This window comes from Erigeron canadensis, chromosome 9 (assembly GCF_010389155.1).
Source record: "Erigeron canadensis isolate Cc75 chromosome 9, C_canadensis_v1, whole genome shotgun sequence".
NCBI lineage: Eukaryota > Viridiplantae > Streptophyta > Magnoliopsida > Asterales > Asteraceae > Erigeron > Erigeron canadensis.
Window position 1 is genome coordinate 25,408,912 of NC_057769.1, and position 13,438 is coordinate 25,422,349.

Sequence of the window (13,438 nt, forward strand, 5' to 3'; positions counted from 1 at the left end):
TCCTGGCCGTCTGAGACTGCCCTCCAGAAATGGCACTTTTCCAGATTTTTGCTTTGACACTTCTTGACTTGATTTGCGACTTTGCTTGACTTCTTAATGATCCATTTAACTTCAATTTGTCACCAAAGACCTGAAACACTTAAACAAACATAAAAACGCCCTAATCGTCTATTAACATTCACAAAACATGTTCGTTTTCATACTTTAAGATTAGACGAATTAGGCGTTTATCAGATGATGGAAAATAGGCTTGTGATTTTGGATCATAAACTCAAATTTTGAAGTCTTCATGTTAATAACTTATTATAAGTAATATAAGTAATAGCAGTTAAAAAATTGAGAAAGAAAAATAGACAATTTATTAATAAGTCAAAAGTTAAAGTTTAATTCTAACCTATCAATATCAACAGGGATTGTTATTTGGTCCATGTCTTATTAGCGAAAACAAGAGTTAAGTCTAATTAATAAAGAAATTGAAAGGACATGTGTCGATCAAAGATTATGCCACTTGTCGTTTTAAGAATACCTCAATCCTGTTTTAGTTTATTGATAGATAGATGTTTATTTTATGTGGAACATTATTATATGTTGATGTGGAGTTTAAAAGATATATACTTTTAGAACATACGATAGTAAGTACCCGCGCGTTGCGGCGGTGAGATGGTAGGGGTGATAGGTCATAAAGTGTGATAGCCAAATGCCTTAACCGTACAGGTTCCGCCCTCGGATTTAAAAATTCGTTGAAAGTATATCGAATGACATCTCTAATGAAAGGGCATGAAATTTTAAGAACACTCATATAATTTTTATAACTTATCGATGTACGGTCTGTGAGATAAAAAATTTTGAATGAATTGGATGAATAAATGATTTATGAAGGATAGAAAAAAAATATGATTGGTTGAGATTTGAAGAGAGAGAAATGGTATTTGGTAAATATAGAATTGATAGAAGGAACATTTTGGGAAGTAAATATTGAAACTTAAAATTTTAGACAAGGAGAATCTGCTTTATAATATAGTATAGATATATTATTTTCATGAACTTTTTGTTATTTAATACGCCTCTATCAAAAGAACTTTTAGTTATTTAATAAATTAAATCATCATTAATTTTTTTTATTATGAGGTTAGGATACGTGTGCTCTTTGTTAGTCATCATAAGCTTTTAGTGTTGAAAATTCTAGGGAATCATGACGAATCCAATTAAACATGAAATTATAGGGAATCCGATTAGAGCTTACCCCGTTAACATCATTTTTTTTCCCCGTGAAATGTCAATAATAAGCCGATTAAGCTATCATAAACATTTTTTTTTCTATATGCATAACATCAAAACAATGTTAGCGTTACAAATGCTTCTAATTAATATGGTAAACCCAAATTATTGAACTTTTTTTTTCCCCACAATCCTAGTTCAAGAGGTCTTCTTTTTCAAAACACAATGTTTAAGTAACGAACTTGAGAAAGTGCACTATCCCCATCACACGGCATGTCCTTACGGTTCCATCCTAATTTTTTCCAATCACACGTATGTTGGAATAAACATGATTCGATTCGAGTGATAAAACATCCTCAATCGTCCTGTGGACCTGTAAGAACATAAAACATAATTGCTATTGATTTCGGGTTCCCATAACAAGGTGATTGAGTAATAATGGGATGATAAATTCGACTGGAACATGATGCACGAATTAGAGAGGAATACACACACGAAAATTAGGGTATTATGTGTGTAGGATTAACCTTAACTTAGGGTTAATGACTCTCTCTATATAAGGAGAGTATTTACACTTTAGACCCCTTTGGTGTTTAATGTGTGCACAATTAGTCTCTTAGTTACAATCACCTAATGGGAAACCCTATACTACGTCTCTAAAAGTAAATAAGCCCATTATATATTTACTAAACATAGGGATTTCAGTTATCGTCAATTATCATATCAGGAATGACACATGATCAGTGACGGTCACACTAACGTGGTTCCAACATTCTCCCACTTGACCAAGCGATCATTTATCTATGAGTATTCAAATAAGTTCCGGAATAATACTCATTTTGTTTTAAACCGAAATCATAGCCAATAAGTACAGTCGCAGAGAAGAACATCAACTCAGGACCCCCACTAGTCAAACTATGACTCAAATTTAAAACTAATAAGCAATGATCAATTGACTAAGACAAATTTTGTTATATAATGTCTTTAAACTATTATGAGGTCAAAGTGTAACTAATAGACAAACAAAATCTGAATAAGGAGGAAAATTTTTCATTAACATAATAATAATGACCAGTAAGTACAACATGCTATTATAATGGGTCTTTTAGTAAGCCTCATATTCGACACGTGTCCTACGAAGATTTTAGGAGGAAGACCTTCGGTCATTGGATCCATTAGCATATTTATGTGTACTTATGTACTCAATACAAAGAAAATTTTCCTCAATCCGTTCACGTAAAAAACATGAAATTTTAAGAACACCTATAAAATTTTTATAATTTAATCGATATACGGTTTTTGAGATAAAAGATTTTGAATAAATTAGAGGAATAAAATGATTTATGGAAGAGAGAAAAAAAATGAGTGGTTGAGATTTAAAGGTATTATATGTATATTAGGTATAGATGTTTAAATTAGGAGAAATTGTCACAAATCGTCCCTGTGATTTGGTCGATTAGCATTTTTGTCCCTGTGCTTTTTTTTATCATTAGGTGTCCCTGATGTATGTATTTTCATTGCTAACCGTCCCTGACACTAACAATCGTTAGTTTTTCTCTGTTAAACTCTTCACGTGCCTACCACGTGAGGGTATAATTGTCAATAACGTAAACACATGGACTATATGTGATAATGATACTTATACTTACCTTCTTCCTCCCTCCTCTTTCTTGTTCATTCTTTCAGCCACCACCATCACCATAAGCCTACCAATCATGTTTTTTTTTTTTTTTCAGATCTAAAAAAGTTCAAATCAAAAAACTTTCTATATATCAATTTCACAAAAACGAATTGATACCATCATCAGATTCTTTGATCCACATATTAAAACAACCCACAAATAGAGGAGGTTTGGTCTTTTTTTTTCTCCATCGGCGGCAGTGCAAGCAAATAGAGCCATAGAGGTATCTTGCTATTGTACCTTCTTTAATTAAATAAAAAGTGTTCTTCTCTTAACAAAAAAAAAAACTTAGATTCAAACTTTTCCATTTTCCCCTTTTTTGCTTGCCTTATCTTCCGATCTTCTTTTCTTTATTTCGTGGCAGTGGAGATAATCGGAAAAGGGGACTCATTTTGTCCTCTCTTTTTCCGATGGCATTAAACCCCCAAAAGGTATTTACACTTCTTAAGTGTATACACATATACGAGTATATTGTTTTGAAAGATTGTACGGGCCCTTTAGCTTTTCTGTGGAAGATTGTACAGGCCATTTAGGAAAGGAAGATGGTCATCGGAATATTGATTGTTTCCACTTTTCAAAAGCAATGTGTATTACTATAACTCTGTAACTTAGGGGTATATGTTTGTTATCACTTTTGTATTGGACATGCTAGTATATATATTTGATTGCAGTTATGTATAGGAGATGAAATTTGTTTGATGATGATGATGATGGTTGTTGGTTATGATGTTGAAATTAATCTGAAAAAAAAGAAATGTATTTCTTTCCTGTATGTATTTTTGATATATACATAAAAAAAATTTAGATTGGGTTTTATTCTTTTTATTATATTAGAGTTGCTTTTATATATCAATAATTAAAAATAGTTTTTATTACATATAGTCCATGTGGTTATGAAATGGACGATTATACCCTCACATGATATGCACATGAGGGGTTTAACGGAGTAAAAGTGACGGTTGTTAGTGCCAGGGATGGTTAGCAATGAAAATGCATACCTCAGGGACACCTAATGATAAAAAAAAAACACAGGGACGAAAATGCTAATCGAGCTAACCACAGGGACGATTTGTGACAATTTCTCTTAAATTAGTAAATAAAGAGGAGGGTAATTTAGGTAGTTTAAATGAGATTTTAAAATAGGCAAAATGTTTTATTAGATAACGAGCATAGTACCCGCGCAATGCGGCGGTGGTGGGTACCCGCGCAATGCGGCGGTGGTGGGGAAGACAATCTGGTGGTGGCGTTGATAGGGTTTTACTTTGCTAGAGACGAAATGGTTGAAGGGCATAGTTGGTATATCACGTGAGAGGGTGCTTAGCATGGAAGATTATTTAAGGGCATTTTTGTCTTATCAGGTTCTTAATTAAGTTAAGGGAGGAATCCAATTTTCTTTATAAGGTATTATAGATATAGATATAGATTATCTAACCGCCTAAATGATGTCTCATTTTCACAAATTAAAAACGCATAATGTTCCAAATGTTATCTTTTAGATCGGTTGTAGTACCACATTTTAACTTTATACCGTACCAAATGATATGGATTGGTTTCGAAAATTTGTTTGCCGCTTTACAAATGATTTGTGTAGTCGTGTGAATAAGTTACACATATTAATATTCATTGTACTGTACTATTCAAATTGGATGAATACACGCAAAGGAATGTAAACACTAAAGACAACTCATACCGTTGTAAGTTCGTTTATAAAAGGCAACGAAGAAAGAAAAGAAGTAATCGATTAGTTGAGCAATTTACGGAGATTTTTTATAGACAACTCTTGTAATGTGTTTTCCGTAGAAGTTTTCTCTTAGTGAATAAGTGTAAGAATTTTCTATGTCTTGATCTTCTATATAATTGTTTAGCTTCGTTATAAATTTAAGATAGATTCATTCTACTTACTATAATACTTTCTTTTATCAATATATAAGAATTACGTTGTGTAAATTTAAAACTTGTGTTTGTTTTTCATCTAAATTATATCCCAATTTAATAAAAATATTAAGTAAACCTAACATATTATTACACATCTTGTCCTATAAAAGTTTGTGGATAGGGTCAAGAGTCTAACTTCCTTTGATTTATTTGAGAAAGCCATTTTTGGGGCCCATTTCATTTGGTTTGTTATAATTACAACTAATAAAACGTATTTTTTAAAGATATACAATTTGGTGGAATGGAATATAGTTTAGATTTATTTGGCCGATAATTTGTGGCTCCGACACATTCTTATCATCCGGTTGTACTACAACAGTTCGACTTCGATTACTATCACTCAATTTTAAACTGAGTTCTAGCAATAGAAGTCTCTTGGGAGAATGAAAGAAACTAGTATATGACACTACAACCAAAGAGACAGAAGACACATGATTAATTGTGACACTATGTCACATTTATGTACGTACTCATCGTATATTATTTGTTCTTATAATATATCACCATTCAACAAAAAAAGATATGAAATCATATGTCTCAAATTCGAATTCGATTCAAATCGGGTTTTGGTTTTTGGGTGACTGAGTTTAGATGTAAACCAGTAGTTTTGTTGTGCTCAGGCTATCCAACGTTGTAAAGTCATTCCCACACGTATGAAATGTCTTTCCCCATTGGACCGGTAACCCCGAATAGTTTTTAAAAAAGTATCTTTCCGATAGAGTAATTTTATTATCAATAGTATTTAGGTAGTCAAGATGGACCACTAGATTTACTCATTATCAAACGGATTAAATTCGATCATCACAGTGAAAGTTCATTATGACACGTTTGGTTAGAACTTAGAAATCTTAAGAAGTTAAAGGAACGGCGGGAAAAAAAAAATCACTGGTATGAAAAATGCATAAATTTTTATAGAAAAAGAATAAATATATCAAATTATCGTTCTAAACTTAAGAAATGATCATTCAATTTGATGTATATTTTTAAAATTTCATATATTGATTATTGATCTAGGATTAATCTAGGGATTTTATGGTAAAACCGTAAAACAATAAGTTGTATACATCAAAGCAATATACCAAAGCCCCCAAGGGCCCAATACATAGGGGAGATGGGTGCTGACCCACAGGCAGCCCATTAGCAACCAAATCCAATTATTTATCCATTTTACCAATCGAAAATAATAAATGTGTAAGGCTGTAAGCCACCGGGGAGCATTATTATATGTAACTTAAATAAAGATAATTTTAAATATATATCTAAATTAAATACATTAGTTTTGATAATCTTCTAATTATATTGCCTTGCCTAGGTGTATATATATAAATAGGGAAGGGATAGGGATTAGTTTCTTGGAATGTAATAAACTTTGAACGAATGTCTATAGTAGGAAATAACTAAAGTTGTGTGTATTGTATGTAAACAACTCGAAATAATGTTTATTGTATGTAAGAATTTCGTTTCAACCAACTATAATCTGACAAGTGGCACCTGTATATGGTTGCCACGTATGTTTTCTTACATACAATAAACATTTTTTCGAAGTTACTTACATACAATACACACAACTTAGTTTTTTCCTACTATAGACATTTGGTCAAAGATAGTTACATTCCAAGAAACTAATCTCAAATAAATAACTAAATAAATAATTAAATCGTGTTAAAAAATAATTATTTTTGTCAATTATATATGCCATGTAAGATTAATGATATATTTAGACAAAACCTATTTATTTAACAAATTGACAAATAAGCAAAAGTCCTAATTGTCCCATTAATAAAGTTATATCCTCTCTTAGTTATATATAGAGAGAAAGAAAAATAATGTATAATCTGTGAATATATATATACTAATTATAACCGTAACTTTGTATCGTGATGAAAAAAGTTACATCCATTAAAATTAAAAGGATATACATGGAACAATTAATTACTCTTATAATAATTAAATTAAAGTAGTAGATATCCATAGAAAGATTTTATGTAAATATTATAATAATAATAATAATAATAATAATAATAATAATAATAATAATAATAATATATACTATAAGACAGTTAAACTAATGATTTATTAACTAATCAACTCGCTTAATTTTATCAAATTGACTCTCGCTTATGTCATCATTTAGATTAAATATAAATCAATAATCCTAATAATCATTATCCAAATATATTGTTATATTAGTATTTATTTTAATTTGTAGAAAAAGTCTCATTAATTTACACTTTTTTGTTTTCCATCAATAACTTACATTTTTTAGCCCTGAATACTTAATTTATATTTATTTTTAACCATCAACTTGAGAAGTTTATATAATATATACATATATATATATATTTTTATTTGTAACTAACAACATAAGAGGTTTTTTTAAAACGGAAGTATTTATATATTTAATTTAACCATCAACATTAGAGGGTTTTTTTTTTAAAAAAACGGCAGTGTTTATATATTTAATTTTTTAAAGTTACAATTGTCACTCAAATCAAGAGTCATAATTATTATCAAACAATATAAAACCAATCCTAATTATTATCTAAATTATCATAAAGCAGGTGATTGAAAATAAACCTATTCGTATTATGACCCGCATCATGATCAAATATATATATACTTTAATGTCAAGTACAGGATCACATGAATATTTTGTATTTTAATTCTTAATTACCTTTAATAATAATATCACATTATGAGTATAACTGGTTTCAAAAAGTTCTATAATAGGGAAATTATTGTAGCATGTGCCTTGTGGAATGACTACGACAAACAATTTCATCAATATGTTTCAGCTAATAATGATAGTGATAAATTTATGATTATTTGTATAACAACTTGCAAAGTTTAACAATTTATCTTTAAAATTATAAGCTTTTATTCATTAAATGTGTCATAATTTAATATTGATAATATCGTAAATCCCGTGTCCAGTGTTGGACACAGGTCTAAAATCTAATAATAATAATAATATATGGAAGATGGAAGATCTTATACTAATATACCAAATCAGAAGATTTAGCCGACTTGTTATAATTTTATTTTTTTACTTTTTAATTTTTTTATTATTAGTTAATGATAATTAGGATAAAAAATAATTTTTATAAGAATGCTTAAAAGTAGGAAATTAATGTAAATATGACACATAAGAAAATATCTTACATGACATTATTTCATAATGGCCAACTAATTAAAAAATTATCCTCTCTTAGTTTATAGAGAGATAAGATAGCTATAATCTATAATATCTAATAAAAACAATCTCTTATTTTTAAAAAGGAAAATGATTAATATTTTTAAAAACTATCTTAAAAATATATATATATTTTTTTTAACAACATCCTAAAATTCTTTTTAAAAGTATTTAGATGGTAATACTTTTCCATAAAAAAAAAAACGATGGTAATACATGGATTGCATTAGTTTTTTTTTTCCTTGATCTTACTCTATGATTTTTTCATATTTTTTCATTTAATAGTTAAGTTGATTTTTATGTTATTATGTTAGGAGAGTTTGTCATTTTCCTTTTGGAGATGTTAGAAGGTTGTGTAGTATTTTCACTTATCACTCTTTAAAACATTTTCATCTACGCTACCCTTTAACATTAATGATAATTAAATATCAATTTTTTATTTTTTAAAATGATTTCATTAACCCTTTACGTTAATTACTTTTACATTAATTATGTATATATACCCCTCGACACTGCTCCAACCACCAATAGTAACCCCACTACCACATAATTGTCTACGACCACCGCCGCATTGCGCGGGTACCGTGTCAGCATAACTAAAAGAAAGAACAATTGGTGGCACATAACATAATCTTTAACGGTATATACAAAATGTTAGTATACCCGTCATCTGAACAATAACAATTGTTTCTAACATATTAAATCAACATACTAAGCTCAATATTCGCATCCAACGCAACAATATAAAATTCAAATATGCAAATGACACATCATCATATTTAGATTGTTAAATATTTTTCAAAATGTGATAAATAAAAAGATAAAAAAAAATCTCGCTCAAAATAGGAAAACAAACAAAATACTCCGTAATAAGTAATCATGACCCCACATATTGTTTTGCTTTCAACATGACTAGGAGCATATTGGATGGGCACATTGTCATTGATAGGCCGAATTTCGAAATGCCTGGTCCCAAACATACTGTCACGGTTATGATATTCGTACCATAAAAATTGATATATTTATCACATAAAATTATTATTAAAATAAATTATATAAGTCAGTGTAACATGTTAGTTTATGATAGATTAATCAAAGTTTTATGATACGAATATTACCCGTTATTTTATTGGAGATAGCTTTTGTTATATATGTTTTTATATCAGATAATCCAAATAACATGTTTCATTTATAAAAAAGGTTTATGACTTATATAGACCACCTTAAACAACAACAATACCTTAGATATTGCTTAATTAAACTTGATCTCAACTTGCTTTTATGAACAAAGGAGATACCATCAATTTAAACTATCTTATATAGTAATCTATATCAACTGTGCCAAACATTTTGCCAAAGTATTAGTTATAATTGGGGTCTGATCTCACATGTGATCAGAGGCAGTACCAGAAAAAAATTTTAAAGGGGCAAAATTAAAAAATCAGTGAAATAAAATTATAAAAAGAGCCAAAATGTTAAAAATATATAAGAAATTTTTTTAAATCAACGAAAATTTTAAAAATACATGACAAAATCTAAATTTTGAGGGGGTCATTTGCCCCCTTTGCCCCCCATGTGGTACCGCCCCTGCGTGTGATCACTTTATATATATACATGAATATATCTATATTATATTATAAAGCAGATTTTATCTAGATATTCAATATTGAACTTAAATTTTCAATATTTATTTTAAGTACTTCCCTAAAATGCTCCTCCTATCTATTCTATATTTACCTAAAATAACTATAATACCCTTTATCTTTCATCAAATGTCAACCAATCATTTTTTTTTTCTTTTTTTTCCATAAATCATTTTATCCTTCTAATTCATTCAAAATCTTTTATCTCAAAAACGTACATCGATACATTATAAAAATTATACGGGTTCTTAAATTTTCATGCTCTTTCATTAGAGTGGTCATTCAATATACTTTCGACAAATTTTTAAATCCGTGGGCGGAGCCCGTCAAGTAGATCACCCCAACACCGCTTCCATTACATCACCACCCCGTCATCGATCACCTCCATTACCACTGCAACGCGCGGGTACCGTTCTCGTAAATAACAATAATGTTCAATAAATCTAGGATTTGGTATATATATATAGCATTATAGCCTATATATGAGCCAATTGTTGTTAATTAGAAGACTAGTGGGGAGTTAGGTAATTTGACGTGGACATTAATTAAAGAGTGATCCAACATCTTATAGGCTATGATAATTAACCACTGGATTAGCTTAACTTCAGTACTGTCTTACTGATTTTGTTTTTTTTTTTTTTTTCGTTTCATTCTGACTTCTGGTACTCTTGTTGTGTGTGTTTTAATTGAGTGCTATTCAAATCCCTTGTCTGTCAACACTTCATTGGTTGTTACCCTTAATTTGTGGGGGCTCCGTTCTTCTCTTCTTATACTATAGCTTCTAGGTAGAGTTTGAAATGAGAGATAGTGGTCAGACCAAGACTGAATTATATCTCTGATGAAATTGCAGACATCACTTTTCTACAAATTACCTAATACTGCCAGAACATGACTGATATCCTCTAAATTATTATACTAATGAGAAGTGAGCTAGCATTAGGCTTGTCATCGTTTCAACTAAACTCCAATTAATAAATAGGATTTGTAGATATTGCCAAAAAAGAAGTTTATACGTGTATATATAATCGAAGTAGGCGCCTTTTGTTCATTTGGGAAGAAATAAGAATAACAGTCATAAAATATAAATAATGATGATTATTTTATACCTTTTGTTAAATGAAAATACAAAAATTTAGGATAAAAATCATCTCTAGTTAAAAATCAACTTGAGTTATCAAGTTGTGATTTTATGAAAAAAATGAAAATATATAAAATGATAACCAGACTCACGGTAAAATTAACTTCTACATATATATTTCATACTCACAAAAACCATAACTTCAAATTACTTTTCAGCTTGAAAAGATTCTCATCATCTATAATCTCGAATATAACTAACTTAATGGAGGATGCATGCATCTCGCCGAACAATTCACGAACGTTTCACTGACCTTTCAGTTCGCTTATATCCCTACTCCCCCTAGAGTGACAAATCTATGTGGATTTCCTTGTGAAATGATTGCCAGTCTCGTGAAGACTATTGAAGTAAAATCAAATTAGAAAGCATATTAAAAGATTTATGTTTAAAAAAAGAAGTTCTGGTCCCTGTTGTGGACATGAAATTACGTTTTTATTTCTAGATTCCATATATAAATTACTGGTTTGGTCCAAAAGAGTTTACTCTGTCTAACACTTTTGTTCTAAATCACTAACGAACGTTAAATGTAAGGTCATGTGATCAATTTGCACATGATGACTAATTTAGTCTTCTTAGCACAATTACTAAAATGAAATTTAATTCTAAAAGTTTTTTTTCTTATCATCATCATCCATGTATCTACATTTATATATCTATCATCATTTTCTCTACATATTTGATAATGTGAGTAATTAAATAACATAATGTGTTCTTCATTCTTACTTAGAAAAACAACATCACATATTGATATGGGGATTTGTTTTTCATAAACATTTTCATTTTTAGAACTAAATAGGTATTTATGAAACCTGTAATTTCGTGTCAACAACAGGGACCAATTATGTAAATATTCTAAATATATACTCCTATATTTGTGCTATCTAAAAAATGATTATCTTGTATAATAGGACCACATTACCACAGTGGCACAGTATATTCAACTATATAAGTCAGCATTATTTTGTCGCCATTAAAATGGAAAACGAAAACAAAAAAAGAGATTTTATAAGGTAACAATATATGTTTGCCAAAAAGTCCCCGACTAGTTTCTTTTCAACACATACATGCAGTACTATTTACAATTGGAGCATCAATTTTACACTTCAAAATATTACCCATTAAGTTGTCAATAATGATATATAGAATCTTGTGTTTCTAAAAATAATATTTACCCATGAATGCATGGCCATTGTTTTTTGAGAAATTGAAAAGAGAGCACAGAAAGAAAACAAAAATGTTGGGGAAAAACATAATAATACTATGGAAGAAGTGTAGAAAGTTATAATCTCAATCCACTTTTTCTGGGATGGGAACTTGGACATGTTTTGTGGGTACTCATTCCATGTAAGTATTTATATATATATATAATTGTATGCATGTTAAATATAAATATCGACAGTACACAATTTGCAAGACTTGTATTCAATTATACTAGACAATATAAAGTAAATAAGAGTAAGTAAATAACAAGAACAAGAGTAATATTCAAGTACATAAATCTATGCAAGTCTAATCATATGTATCATTGATTAAACAGTGAATACACGGTCGATTGTCACACCCTGGACTAAGGCAGAAAATCAGGATGCGACACATAGTACACACGTCATGGATGTTACGTAGAGTGACTAAATGAATGATCAAATTAACTCACATTTCATAAATCGAAACATAAACATCCAACATAGAGTCAAGATTCAAATAAAACATAGATTGCTCCCGCGCAGGGGAAAGATCACTTAGGCATATTGCCATAGTCTAAACATAAAGCAACAATAATAATCACATAAGATATGCAGCTCCAATTCCTAGTCTGAGTCTGCTAAAGGCCACCATGCTATCCTCCTTAGCCACTTCTAACTTGATTAACTTGCACACCTGAAAGGATACTAAAAAGCGTCAACACAAAGGTTGGTGAGTTCGTAAGTTTGTAATCATGCTTGTTTACTTGAAAACGTTTGTTTGAATTAGTTTGTACCGTTAAGTATGAATACGAGAGTACCAATGTATGGATACGTATGAGCGTGCCCTTACAGTCATAAACATGACCTGGCTAATATGAATATCGTGCACTTACACATGACATGGCTAGTTTGTATCAATTGTTCACTTACAATCATAAACATGACATGGCTAGTATGAATAACAATATGAAGCCGCTTACGGTCATAGACATGACCTGGCTAAAGCACACACAGACAGTGATAGCACACACAGGGATAGGCACAGGGCACTATGGATAAAGCACCCACAGGGATATCATGTAGTACAATCTATAATCGAGATAACAGTAAAGTATCTATAATGTAAGTGAACATGTAATCAAATGTATGCCAAAAAGTGAAACTGATTATGTATTCAAAAAATGTAATAATAAGCATTTCCAAAATACGTAATCATATGTGTATCCAAAATATGAGATCATAAGCGTATCCAAAATATGTAATCATAAGCATTTCCAAAATATGAGATTATAAGTGTATCCAAAATATGTATTCATAAGCGTTTTCAAGATACGTAATCATATGTGTATCCGAAATAGGTTGCACAAAGTCATATCACACAGTACCAAAGTATATATGTTTTACTATAAAAACGATTTGTATCCTTTCAGCCCCATGAAAACATGT